The 13,057-nt window shown below is 42.1% G+C and overlaps 1 long non-coding RNA gene across 3 annotated transcripts in view; it reads left to right on the top strand.

Annotated features, from left to right (window-relative positions):
- The first annotated feature begins 214 nt into the window (after positions 1-214).
- Positions 215-13,057, top strand: part of LOC128626870 (uncharacterized) — a 47,788-nt gene continuing 34,945 nt past the window's right edge. For all 3 annotated transcript variants that reach the window (XR_008390962.1, XR_008390963.1, XR_008390961.1), the window contains exon 1: positions 215-442. This is a non-coding gene — a long non-coding RNA (uncharacterized LOC128626870). The remainder of the gene's footprint in view (positions 443-13,057) is intronic.

Raw genomic sequence — 13,057 nt, 5'->3', positions numbered from 1 at the left:
ACTGTGCGTCTGAGAGTTTTGCTATTTCTTCATCACTTAGATTTATAGGCTCCGGGGCTTTGAGATCTTCTTGAGCCATTTTTGTTCTGTTCGCACCCTCCCTTTAAGTATGAGGAGCGGAGCCTTGGACTTCCAGGTCGCTGGGTTGTGACGTTGTATGTGGGGGCGTGGTCAGAGTGGGGAAATGGTGACCCCTCTGCTGCCGCTCGCTGCTGGGGCCTGCTGGGTCCCATCTAATCGCCCACTCCCTTGTTTGTCTATCTGTGCACGAAGGGTTGACAGTCAACCCGCAGCCCTGCTCCCTCGCTGTTTCCCTGCGGTCGTTCACTGGGTCGCTCACTAGGTCCATCCCTGCGGCTGGGTTCCGCATGCCTGAGTCCGTCTGACTGAGTTTTCCTGTGCAACCCCGCTCCGCCAGCTGCTGGTTTTGCCCTTCTTACAGGTCAGGCTGAAGAATTTGTTGTTATCAGACTTCCAAAAAGTTCAATTTTCTGTGTTCTGGCTGTGTTTTCTGTTGCTAATTTTAGTTGTCTCTAAACTTGGTTGTGTGAGAAAGCATGGCATTTCCACCTATGCGTCCATCTTGGCAGAAGTCCCCTATTGTTTTTTATTATATAAGCAAAATATGCTCATTGTAAAAGACATCAGAACACATAAATAACAAAAAGGAGGAAATAATAATAAGCATAATTCTACCAACTCAAAGAGAAACCTTTATATTAATATTTTTCTGACCATACACACAGACTTTTCTTCATGCATGTATATATTTTTTAAATGGGTCACAGTGTTTATATCATACTGTTTTCTCTTTGTATATATTTAAGTACTAAATATCTTTTATGTCATATTTAGATCACATAGATCACATAGGTTTTATTGTATTGATATGCCACATTTTATTCATTCTTGGATGGTTGCATTCTTTCCAAATTTTTTCAATTATTCACAGCAATGCAAGGTGGTTAACTGCTTAAGCTTTTTAAAAAATATTTTTTATTGATTATGCTATTACAGTTTTCCCAATTTTTTTCTCCCTTATCCACCCTCTACCCTGCCCCCACAACACTCCAGCATCCCCCCCTTAGTTCATGTCCATGGGTTGTACATATAAGTTCTCTGAGTCCTGTTTCTTATACCATTTTTTTATCTCTCTCCATCTATTTTATGCCTACTAATTATGCTTCGTCTTCCCTGTCCCTTTCCCCCTATTCTTCCCTTCACCTTCCTCACTGAAATCCCTCCATGTGATCTCCATTTCTCTGATTCTGTTCCTGTTCTAGTTGTTTGCTTAGTTTTTGTTTTCATTGTTTTTCTTTTCTTTTAGGTTCATTTGTTGATAGCTGTGAGTCTGTTGTCATTTTACTGTTCATATTTTTTATCTTCTTTTTCTTAGATAAGTCCCTTTAACATTTCATATAATTATGGGTTGGTGATGAACTCCTCTAACTTGACCTTCTCTGGGAAGCACTTTATCTGCCCTCCCATTCTAAGTGATAGCTTTGATGGATAGAGCAATCTTGGATGTAAGTCCTTGCCTTTTATGACTTTGAATACTTCTTGCCAGCCCCTTCTTGCCTGCAAGGTTTCTTTTGAGAAATCAGCTGATAGCCTAATGGGCACTCCTTTGTAGGTGCTGTCTCCTTTTCCCTTGCTTCTTTTAGAATTTTCTCTTTATATTTAATCTTGGGTAACTTAATGATGACATGCCTTGGCGTGTTCCTCTTTGGGCCCAACTTGTTTGGGACTCTCTGGGCTTCCTGGACTTCCTGGAAGTCTATTTCCATAACCAGATTAGGGAAGTTTTCCTTCATTATTTGTTCAAATAAGTTTTCAATTTCTTGTTGTTGCTCTTCTCCTTCTGGCATCCCTATAATTCAGACATTGGAGTGTTTCAGGTTGTCCCAGAGGTTTGTAAGACTCTCTTCACTTTCTTGAATTCTCATTTCTTCATTCTGTTCCCCTTGGATGTTTAATTTTTCCTTTTGTTCCAAACCGGTTTTTTGTTGTTTTTTTTTTGGGTGGGGGGGTTGAGTCCTGGTTTCCTTCCTATCACAGTTGGTTCCCTGAGTATTTTGCTTTATTTCTTTTTGGGTACCTTTCATTTGTTTTTTCATCTTTTGACCCAACTCAATCAGATCTGTGAGTATTTTGAATACCAGGGCTTTACCTTTTCTATCAGATAGATTGTCTATGTCCTCATTGTTTAATTCTGTTTCTGAGGTTATGCTCTGTTCTTTCAGAGCATATTTGGGCCATATTTCTTTGTTTTGGCACACCGGTCTGGTTGTTCTGATTGATTTTTTCTTTAATTCCTTCATTGTCAGAGTTTCATGCAGTTTGCTTTTCTGGAGTTTCTGATTATTTATTGATTTTAGATTGGTTGTTATCCTCCTTTTGGTTGTGTGAGGAAGCAAAGGGTTTCTACCTACACCTCCATCTTGGCTGGAACTCCTAACTGCTTAAGTTGTTATTATTACCTTATGAAAAAAATTGAGAATAATAATGCTAGTCCAGTGGGTATGCATAATTTATGTGGGTTTTTAATACTTTTTATAAGCTACCAAATTCCCTTTATTCCCCACTGTCAGTGTGTGAGTCTTGTTAACCGTGGACACTTGCATTAAAACAAAACCAAGAAGTTCTAACTGGTGTGGCTCAGTGGGTTGGGTGTTGTCCTGCAAACTGAAGGGTCATAAGTTCAATTCCCATTCAGGGCACATGCCTGGGTTGCAGACCAGGTCCCCAATTGGTATTTCTTTCCCTCTCTTTCTCCCTCCCATCCCCTATCTCTAAAAATAAATAGATAAAACCTTTTAAAAAGACAAGCAAACAAAACACTTGATCATTGCAAGGTCATTTTTGTTTTACTTGGCATTTATTTAACCACAGAAAGGTTAAAGTCTTTGCATATGTTTATTGATGCTTTTTCTTTTTGTAAAGTTAAGTACTCTCATCTTTTGCTTATTTTTTACTCATTAATTCGAATGCTTTGTTTCACATGGGAGTTAGATCAGTACCCAGTTACCCTAAACTTTCTAATATAGTTTGTAAATTAGCAATGTTTTCTTCTTCTTTCTTTCTTTTTTTAAAAAATATTTTATTGATTTATTTTTTTAGAGAGAGAGGAAGGGAAGGAGAATGAGTGGGAGAGAAACATTAATGTGTGGTTGCCTCTCATGTGTCCCCTACTGGGGACCTGGCCTGCAACCCAGGCATGTGCCCTGACTGAGAGTTGAACCAGTGACCTTTTGGTTCACAGGCCAGCACTCAATCCACTGAGCTACACCAGCTGGAGCCAGGTCGTTTTTTTAGGAACCTCCTAAGCCTGTGACCCAGTTCCTTCTCCCTGTGGTTGCCGGATCAGAGGGCATTATTCATGTCCAGGCTCCCTTTCAATGTCCAGACTTCTCCCAAATTGAGGTCAGCCTTGGCAGTTTTACAGCAAACCCAGCTAAGTTTACAAAGGAATTGAATATCTCACTCTCTCCTATGACCTCTCCTGGAGAGATATTGATATTATCTTTTCTATGTGTACCAATTTGGGCGAGAGAGGCCATATTTGGGCTAAGGCACAGGAGTATGGGGATGACCAAATTGGAGGCAGCTGAATACTTATGCCCTCCATGCCACGGCGGTCCCTGACCAGAATCCTGATTGGGATGACCAAACTAAGTCCCCTGACCACTGTAAACGAGATCACATGCTCTCCTGTCTCATAGAGGGAATGAAGTAGGCCAGTATGAAGCCTGCTGACTACTACAAAGTTAAGGAAGTCACTCAAGGGACAGATGAGAATGCTGCTATTTTCCTCTTTAGGCTCTGGAAGGCCTTTCACCTCTACAGTAATGGAGACCCGGATTCTAGGGAGAGCCAGTCAATCTTAGCAATGTACTTCATCTCCCAGTCAGCCCTGGACATTTGGAGCAAACTCCAAAAGCTAGAAAAGAGCCCTCACACCCCACAATCAAAGCTAGTTTATCTGGCTTTCAAAGTCTTTAAGAATCATGATAAGACCCTGGCTAGTGTAGCTCAGTGGATTGAGCATGGGCCTGCAAACCAGAGAATTGCGGTTCAATTCCCAGTCAGGGCACGTGCCTGGGTTGCAGGCCAGTTCCCAGCAGAGGACACACCAGAGGCAACCATACATTGATATTTCTCTCCCTCTCTCCTTCCCTTCCCCTCTAAAGATAAATAAATAAAATCTTTAAAAAAAATCATGATAAGGATAAACGAAAGAAGAAATAGGAGCAGGATCAACAACAATCCCAGGAGCAAAAAGAGATTTTCCAAACGGTAGCCTCAGCATTTGAGGGGGCTGTACAGGGAGGGAGTCACCCAAGGCCCCTGTCACGGCAGCAAGGATAGCCATCAGTGGCATAGGGCCCCCGAACCTGTTTCAACTGTGAATAAAAGGGTCACTGGAGCAATGTCCTAAGAAAAAGTGGCAGCCGTGCCCATGTTGCAAAAAGTCGAGGCACTAGAAGAAGGACTGCCCCCTCCTCAAGGGAGGAGATGGAACTCCCCTTCCAGAACTGGCAGGTACTCCTAGGGGTACCTCGGACAGCCCGTGGACCTCCTTGGCCTCCTCCAGGCATTGGACTGACAGGGCCCGAGTTGGACCAGGCTCCACTACCATCAAATTGGCCCCGAGCCTCGGATAACTTGTTCCAGGTAAACTGCTTAGCTTAATCAGATTAATTTCTTAATCCATTCCGGAGCCACCTACTCTGCTTTTCCTGAGTTTTGGGGCCCTTTGTCTCCCTCTCCTATCTCCATCGTAGGGGTGGAGGGAAGGCTTCAGGCTGCCCTGCAAACCCCCAGCCTCCTCCCCCATCTGGGAGATAGGTCTTCGCCCACTCATTCTCAGTAGTTGCTAATTGTCCCACCCCTCTCTTCGGAAGAAATTTAATGACTAAACTAGATGTTCAGATCCTTCTGCACCCTCAGGCTCCTTTCCTAGGACTGTTGGGGACTTCCTCAACCCCAGCTTCCCTCCCCACCTCCATTCCTTCTGAGGTTGAAAACAGAGCCCCACCTCAGGTCTGGACCACCACTCCTGGGAGGGCACATCACACACAGCTCATCACTATCCTCATGAAAGATTCCCTACATTTCCCTTGCCACTCACAATACTCAATTAAGCTAGAGGCCTGCAAGGGACTCAAACCCTTTATTACCAGGTTTCTCAAATCAGGCTTACTAAGACCCACTGACCTGAGTAAGAGCTCTCCACAGGAGAAACTGCCCAAGGATTCCACTCTTTCCTCTTACACGTGCCAGCCAATTTAGGATACCAAGCGCCAACTCACCAAAGCCCAGCCAGCAGACACATGAGCCCCAGAAAGTAGCTGACATCATCTGGTATTACTGAGTAAGTCCCCTTTTACAACTCCAAGCCAGTCCCACTAAGAGGTCTCCTGTGTCCTTGCTGGGAGCCCTAGTTTTACTCCTAATTATTTTTCCTTCAGGAAACACTCTCTTGCAACAACACCCTTAGTCCTGGACTACCTATAGTCCAGGAAGCCCTTAGTTTTTTAAACAGTATGGTTACTCAGCCCCACAAGAACTGCTGAATCTGTGCCAACCCCTCCTCTAAAGTGGGACTAGTAGTGATTCCTATCCTTCCTTCAGAATGGAGCCAATTAGAGACCTGCCTGGTCCCCTCGTATTTCAGTCCACCTAAATGGGCTGTTAATGAAAAGGTCAAGCCCACTGTAGACCACATACTTCTCATTTACCTACACTAACAGACCCATTATAATATCCAAGGACCAATATTCTCCTCCACAGATCTCTTTAGCCAAGCACCCCTTTGCTTAATAGCTGAAACTGGACCTGGACCATCAGTAGGATCTTTTTCTAACATATATGAAAGCTACAGTCACTCCTTTACATGGATCTCCTTAGATACTACTTCCTCAACTAGCCCTAACTACTACTCTGCCTCTCCCTTTTACAGAATCTATACCCCCAAACCCACCAGTATAATTACCATATGGAGATAAGCCAGTTATTTGGGGACTTCTATTTGCCCAGGGTCCCCAAAACAACTGCCCCTACAAATACCATAACTGCTGGTTCCAGCCACATAACAAAGGATGAACCGATAACTGTAAAAAGTTGTTCAATCCCCCAAATTATGATATTGGCTGGGACTCCACTAGTCTTTCCTTCAACCGGGCCTTCAACTTCCCTTCTGTCCCAGCTCATGCTGAATGCCTCCTCCACTGGCAGGAATGGCTCTGGCCACCACCTATGAGGGCACTGAGGCATCCAGGAAAGGATTATCCAAGCCTTACTTCAATATCACAATTGGTACTTGCCTAAACTCAAAAAATCGCACCTATTTCTTCTGCAGGGACAAGGCCCATCTCTGTGTAGATGCTAATTAGACAGGCACTTGTACTTTTGCTTATTATTCCCAAACTCACCATTGTTAATGACAGCATACCTCTCCCCTTATGCTTCCAACCCACAAGAGTCAAAAGGGGTACTTAGTTGTAATCATCATAATGGTCATTCTAGCTGCACTAGGAACTGGCACCAGAGGACTTTTAAACTCCATTTTTATAGCTCAATGACTATCCTTAGAAGTAACTCAATAGAGAATTGACATAGTCAACCAAATTAATACCCTACAAGAACAAGTCACTTCCCTAGCAGGAGTAGTCCTACAGAATAGGCGAGCTCAAGACTTCCTAACAGCTAACCAGGGAGGGACCTGTGCTATGCTTAATGATGATTGTCTTTTTTTGTTAAACAATCTGGAAAAATACAAAATAATCTAAGAAATATCATTGACAAAGCTAATACATTCTATAAAAAAAAGGGGCCATGGGAAAATTTGACTGGTAGGATTTTAAAACAAATATCTGGTCCTGGTTTTCTTGGATGATTCCTTTCCTAGGTCTTTTTGTGGCTCTTCTCTTCATTGTTGCTATCGGGTGATGTCTCTTAAGATATCTTATATCCAAACTCTAGAAGACTCCTTTCACAAACGACCCCCAGCTACAGCTCTCACCTTTTAGGCTGTCTGGTTCCACCCTCTACTCCTTAATGACCAATACCTACATAGAGGGGCAACTCCATGTAGGAGGTTGTAACACCGGTGTTACAGAAGAGGAGAACTTCATCCCTACTCCCCCAGACCAGAACCAGAACCAGAACCAGAACCAGACCAGGTCATTAAGAATATATCCATTTTAAAACCGGGGGTGGGTTTGGGTAGGAGGAATGAAAAGACAAAACCAGCCTCATTTGCTATTGTGGCACCATTTGCCTAGCAGGCCCACGACCTTGTTAAATGAGACTGCCATTTTATTCTTCTGAGCTTGTCCCAGGACTGGAAATTACTGGAAGAAAGAACAGAACTAACCACTCCCTACAGCCACAGGCAGAAGATAACAGTGGAATTAACTGCTGCCTGTTACAATGCTCAGGGGCCACACAAAAGCAACCTCCCACCCTTCTTAAATCCAATTATAATCCAAGAAAAGATCAAAGTGCCACCCCTCAGGCTAGTATATCTCTCCACACCATGCCCCTCTCCTTTCTTGGAGAGTGAATAAAAACTTCATTCTCTACCCAAAAAAAAGAATGGAAGAAATGGTTGGCTAACTCTTAAGTCTGTAAATCTTTTGTGAGTAATAAAGGGCACAAATTTTTATTTAAGTCCATGCAGACAGGATTTATTTAATCAGGAAATGCTTACATAGCACCTATTAGTTACCAGACACTGGTTCATATACATTACAAATACCACTTCATTTAATCTTTCTTAACAATACTTTGCTGTTGTGAACATACCCATTCTACAGAGGAGGAACTGAGTGAGAAGTGAACTGAGGCTGGAACCCCAGAGCCACGTGCTAAACCACTGTGGAAGGCTTCAGACCATCTCTTGGCTTCAGACAGGATTGCAAGTGCAGAGTGACTAGACTAAAGACGCTGAAGTCCAACAACAACAAACAGCTCTGGCACAAAACATTTTCTTACCTGTTTGCCTTAATTTTTCCTTCATCAAATTGTTTTAAGAGAAGAAGTTATAGCTTTCTTGACTCAAATTAGTTTGAAGCGTGCACAATTAAATTTTCTTATTAGGATAATAAACCTGGAAGAAATAAACCATCTGGGGTCACCAAGCCACTGCACTTGCCCAGTTTTATACTGATGTCACACTGAGGATGACAAGGTCACCCTTTGTTATGTCAGCCAAAGTAAGGTCTGGAAGCATTTACTATACTTGACATTTTTTTGCTGGTAGCATGTATATAGTAAGAATTAAATTTGGTAAATTCTTGATTTGCTTATAGTGTGTTTCATTATGAATGTGTGTTACTGGCCTTGGCAAAGTTTCTTCTCTTTCTAGAATTTGTGGAGCTGCAAAAATTAAGTTTCATAACCGCAATGTTGGTTTGTTAATAAGAAATGAAGGAGGGGGACTTCTCCAGGCAATTAAAATTCTGTGTTGCTTTATCTCTATTAGAGTAAGTCTAACCTGGAACAGAATTAAAGAAACAGAAACTGAGTTTTTGTCTATGTTCTTAGCACCTAAGACATTAATTACTTGGCACATGGAAGGCATGAGCTCGTGCTTGTTCCATTCAACTGATTTTGGGGTGCAGCCAAAATGATTAGGTTAAATGCCAAGCTGGGAGGAAATACAGAATCCTAACAGCTGAACAAAAATCTTTTTAATTTTATTTATTTTTAGAGAGAGGGGAAGAGTGGAAGAAAGAGAGGGAGAGAAACAACTCACACACCCCGAAATGGGGGACCTGGCCCACAACCCATGGCTGTGCACTGACTGGGAATTGAGCCAGCGGCCTTTTGGTTTGCAGGCCGGCGCTCAATTCACTGAACAGCTGTAATCTTAATAGCAATTATCTTTGGGTAGTATGATTCTTGTGCCTTTTATTTCCTGCTTTATATTTTGATATGTCCCCCAAACCACAGCTTTATTCTTTGCAACAGATGATGGCTTATAAAAATAAAAGAACCCTTCTCTCTCATTCTTTTTTAATTCTGTTTTTTTACTTTTACAAAATTGTCATTTAAAAACTGTATGGGCACACTGACAATACATTTGTAGTTGCTATGAAAACCAATAGGACGCCCTTCCCTCTCTCCTTCCATTTCCCAGTCCACTGAGGACACCACTTTGGATTCATTTGGTGATTATTTTGGTATTTACCTCCCTGAGTATAAATAAAACACTTAACGTTGTTTGAGTTTGATTTGGGTACTTTTTGTTTATTCTCACTATAGGGGTGAGGGTGAGACTTTAACCTGTTTTGCCGCCACTCCCATCCCACCCCAAGTATATTCAAATTATTTAAATTTTTGCCACCCCTCTTCCAGCTTAATTATGAAGACAGTCAGCCAGATTGATGCTCAATGCTTATATTTTACTATGTAAATAATTACTTTGGGTTCCCTGCAGAACATGTTATTTTCTCTAGAGTTAATTATTATTATTTTTTAACTGCTCAGTTTTTCGTGTTCTTAACACTAAATTGACTATCCCCTCCTCTCTCCCCAGTTTTACAAATCACCTCTCAACATGTGTAAACACCTTAGGTATTCTATAATTTCATCTTCTAGAATAGTGACTTTCATCCTTTTTCATCTTGTGGTACACAAAAGCTAATTACTAAAATTCTGCAGCATGCCCAAAAGTAAAATAAAGTTTTTGCTGATCTGACAAAAGATAGGTATAATTTTGATTCATTCACACAGAACAGCTACTGTTGTGTTGGCTGTTGCCATTTTTTTTTTTACAAACTAAGGGAAAAGAGGTCAGTGCCCCTGACTAAGTAGGGGTCATCATCCTAGAGATTCCTTTTGTCTTTTCCCTGTGTTGGATCCACTGTTGCCTGAGTCCTCATGTCTTCCTCTTTTTTTTTTTGTTAATTCACTCATTTTGGAATAGCTTCCTAACAAAGGGTGCATGGGAGACAATATTTTTGAGATTTCCACATCTGAAAATGTCTTTATTTTATGTTCATATTTAATTGATATTGACTGAAGGTAGAACCCAAGGATGGAAAATCCTTTCATTTTGAAATTGTAAGGCAGAGCTCCTTCCTCTTCTAGCTTCTCTCATTGCTGTCAAGAAATCTGATCCATTCTGACTCTTGACCATTTGCAAGAATCATGTCTTCCTCTCTGAAAGTCTGCAGAACCTTCTCTTTGTCCCTGCTATTCTCTACTTTCACTCTGATGTGCCCCAGTACCACAGTGAGGGTCTGCTTTCACCCATTGTGCTGGTGCTCCATGAGGCCATCAATCTGGAAATTCATCTTCTTCATTTTTGAAAAATTTTGCTGAACTCTTTTTTGATGATCTTATCCCCTCACTATTTTTAGGCCCTTTTTCTAGAATTCTTATTATTTGGAGGTTATGCTTCTTGTATATATGTTTCTCTTCTGCATTTTATTTCTTTGCTTTAAGAGAGACTTCCTGCCCTGCCAGGTTACCCAGTTGGTTGGAGCGTCATCTGCACACCCAAAAGTTGTGGGTTTGATTCCTGGTCAAGGCACATACCTAGGTTGTGGTTCAATCCTATATGGGGCATGTATGTGAGGTAGCCAATTGATGTCTCTCTCTCTCTTTCTCTTTCTTCTCTCTCAAGTGAGGATAAAAAAAAACTTAGTGAGGCAGGGGATCATCACTCCCCTTATTTCATTTAATCCTCACAATAACCCTGGGAGGTGAAAGTTACTTTTTTTTAAAAAGGGGGAAGAGAGAGATTTCCTCTCAGTGAATATTCTAGCCCTTCCATTAAGTTTCACTCCTACTGTCTGAATGTCCAAGAGCTCCTTTTTTGAAGCATCTGCTTCTTGTTTCATGTGTGCTGTATTTTCTCTTATTTCTCTGAAGATACTGAGAGTATTTGTGTCTGTTTCCCCCTTGTATTTTCTGCTTTGTACAGCTGGCTTTATTCTGTCAGCTCATTTTGGTCTTTGAATTTCATACTTGAGGTTTTCTTCTAATTTCTGTTGATCTTTTGCTATTTGTTCACCCATAGCAGTGAGGAACTAAAAAACTGCAAGTTGTTGTTGCATTTATGGTCTTTACCATTTTGCTCTGACTGGCCTGTTTCATTCAGTGGACCCCTGATATCAGTGTCCTTGGCCTTTTATTTCTCTTTCTCTCTTGGATTTGTCAGCTTCCCCAGAGAAGCTTTCTGGTCTCCTACCTGGGGAGTATTTGTCTGCCACTATCCTGGTTGCCAATATAAGCAGAAGGCTGGACCCAGGCTTTCAGCACTCATGTACATTTTCATTCCATCTCATTTCCAGTACAATGCCCATGCCCTCGATTCCACCAAATGCTGCCTCCGCCCCCATCTAGTTAACATTGTTTTACCACCTGCCTCTTCCCAGGTGTGAGGGACAAGTTGCTGTACATATTTGGGAGGAAGTCTCATGGTCTATTTCTTTCTTTTTTTTTTTTTTTAGGTTAATTATTTTTTTAAATTTATTTATTTTTTTAAATTGATTATGCTGTTACAGTTGTTCTATTCCCCCCTTCATTCCCCTCCACCCTGGCCCCCAACCCCACCATTACCCCCCTTTAGTTTATGTCCATGTGTCTCAAGTCCTTTAGGTTCTATATTTCCCATGCTATTCTTGCCCCCCCCATCTATTTTCTATCTACTGTCTATGCTACTTATTTTCTGTACCTTCTCCCCCCTTCTCCTCCTCCCACTCCCCTGTTGCTAACCCTCCTTGAGATCTTCATTTCTATATTTCCACTCCTGATCTAGCTGTTCTTTTAGTTTGCTTTCGTTTTAGGTGTGGTTGTTAATAACTGTGAGCTTGTTGTTCTTTCACTGTTCATGTTTCTTTAACTTCTTTTTCTTAGATAAGTCCCTTTAACATTTCATATAATAAGGGCTTGGTGATGATGAACTCCTTGAATTTGGTCTTATCTGAGAAGCACCTTATCTGTCCTTCCATTCTAAATGAAAGTTTTGCTGGATAGAGCAATCTTGGTTGTAGTTCTTTAGATTTCATGACTTGGAATATTTCTTTCCAGCCCCTTCTTGCCTGTAAGGTCTCTTTTGAGAAATCTGCTGACAGTCTGATGGGGACTCCTTTGTAGGTGATTGTCCCCTTAGCTCTTGCTGCTTCTAGGATTCTCTCCTTCGTTTTAATTTTGGCTAATGTAATTATGATGTGCCTTGGTGTGTTTCTTCTTGAGTCCAACTTTTTTGGTACTCTCTGGGCTTCTTGGATTTCTTGGAAGTCTATTTCCTTTGCCAGATTGGGGAAATTTTCTTTTATTATTTGTTCAAATAGTTTTTCCACTGGTGGTTGTGTCTTTCCCCCTTCTGGTACCCCTATAATTCGGATATTGGAGCGTTTAAAGATGTCCTGGAGGTTCCTAAGACTCTCCTCATTTCTTTGAATTCTTGCTCCTTGACTCTTTTCTGTTTGGCCATTATTTGCTTTCTTCTGGTCCACTCCATTGATTTGAGTCCCAGTTTCCTTTTCATCTCTATGGGTTTCCTGTGGAATTCCATTCATTTCCCTTAATTTAGCCTTCATATGTTTCTCTAATTTGTGGCTATAATCAACCAGATCTGTGAGGAAGCTGATGACCAGTGTTTTAAACTGTGCGTCTGAGAGTTTTGCTATTTCTTCGTCGCTTAGATTTATCTCTGGGGCTTTGAGGTCTTCCTGCGACATTTTTGGTCTGTTCTGGCCCTTTAAATGTGAGAAACTGCGCCTTGGACTCCCAGGTCGCTGGGTTGTGACGCTGTATGTGGGGGCGTGGTCAGAGCGGGGAAATGGCGGCACCCTCTATCGCCACCGAGGCCGGTCCAACCGCCCACTCCCTCGCTCGCGCGCAATTAGGCAACCGCAGTCAACTCGCTGCACCGCCTCCCCACTGTGTCTTCTGTAGTCGCTCACCCGGTGGGTTGCTCGGTCGCTCACTAGGTCCAATCCTGGGTTTGGAACCCGTGCGTCTGGATTCGCGCGTCTGGATTCCGCGCCCGGTCCGACCGAGCCCTCCTTTGCAACTCCTCACCAGATGCCGGTTTTGC

Source organism: Artibeus jamaicensis, unplaced genomic scaffold (genome assembly GCF_021234435.1).
Source record: "Artibeus jamaicensis isolate MK-2021 breed Jamaican fruit bat unplaced genomic scaffold, CSHL_Jam_final contig_233, whole genome shotgun sequence".
Lineage (NCBI taxonomy): Eukaryota > Metazoa > Chordata > Mammalia > Chiroptera > Phyllostomidae > Artibeus > Artibeus jamaicensis.
The sequence above is the reverse complement of the archived record's forward strand: the minus strand, read 5'-3'. Positions and strand labels throughout refer to the sequence as shown.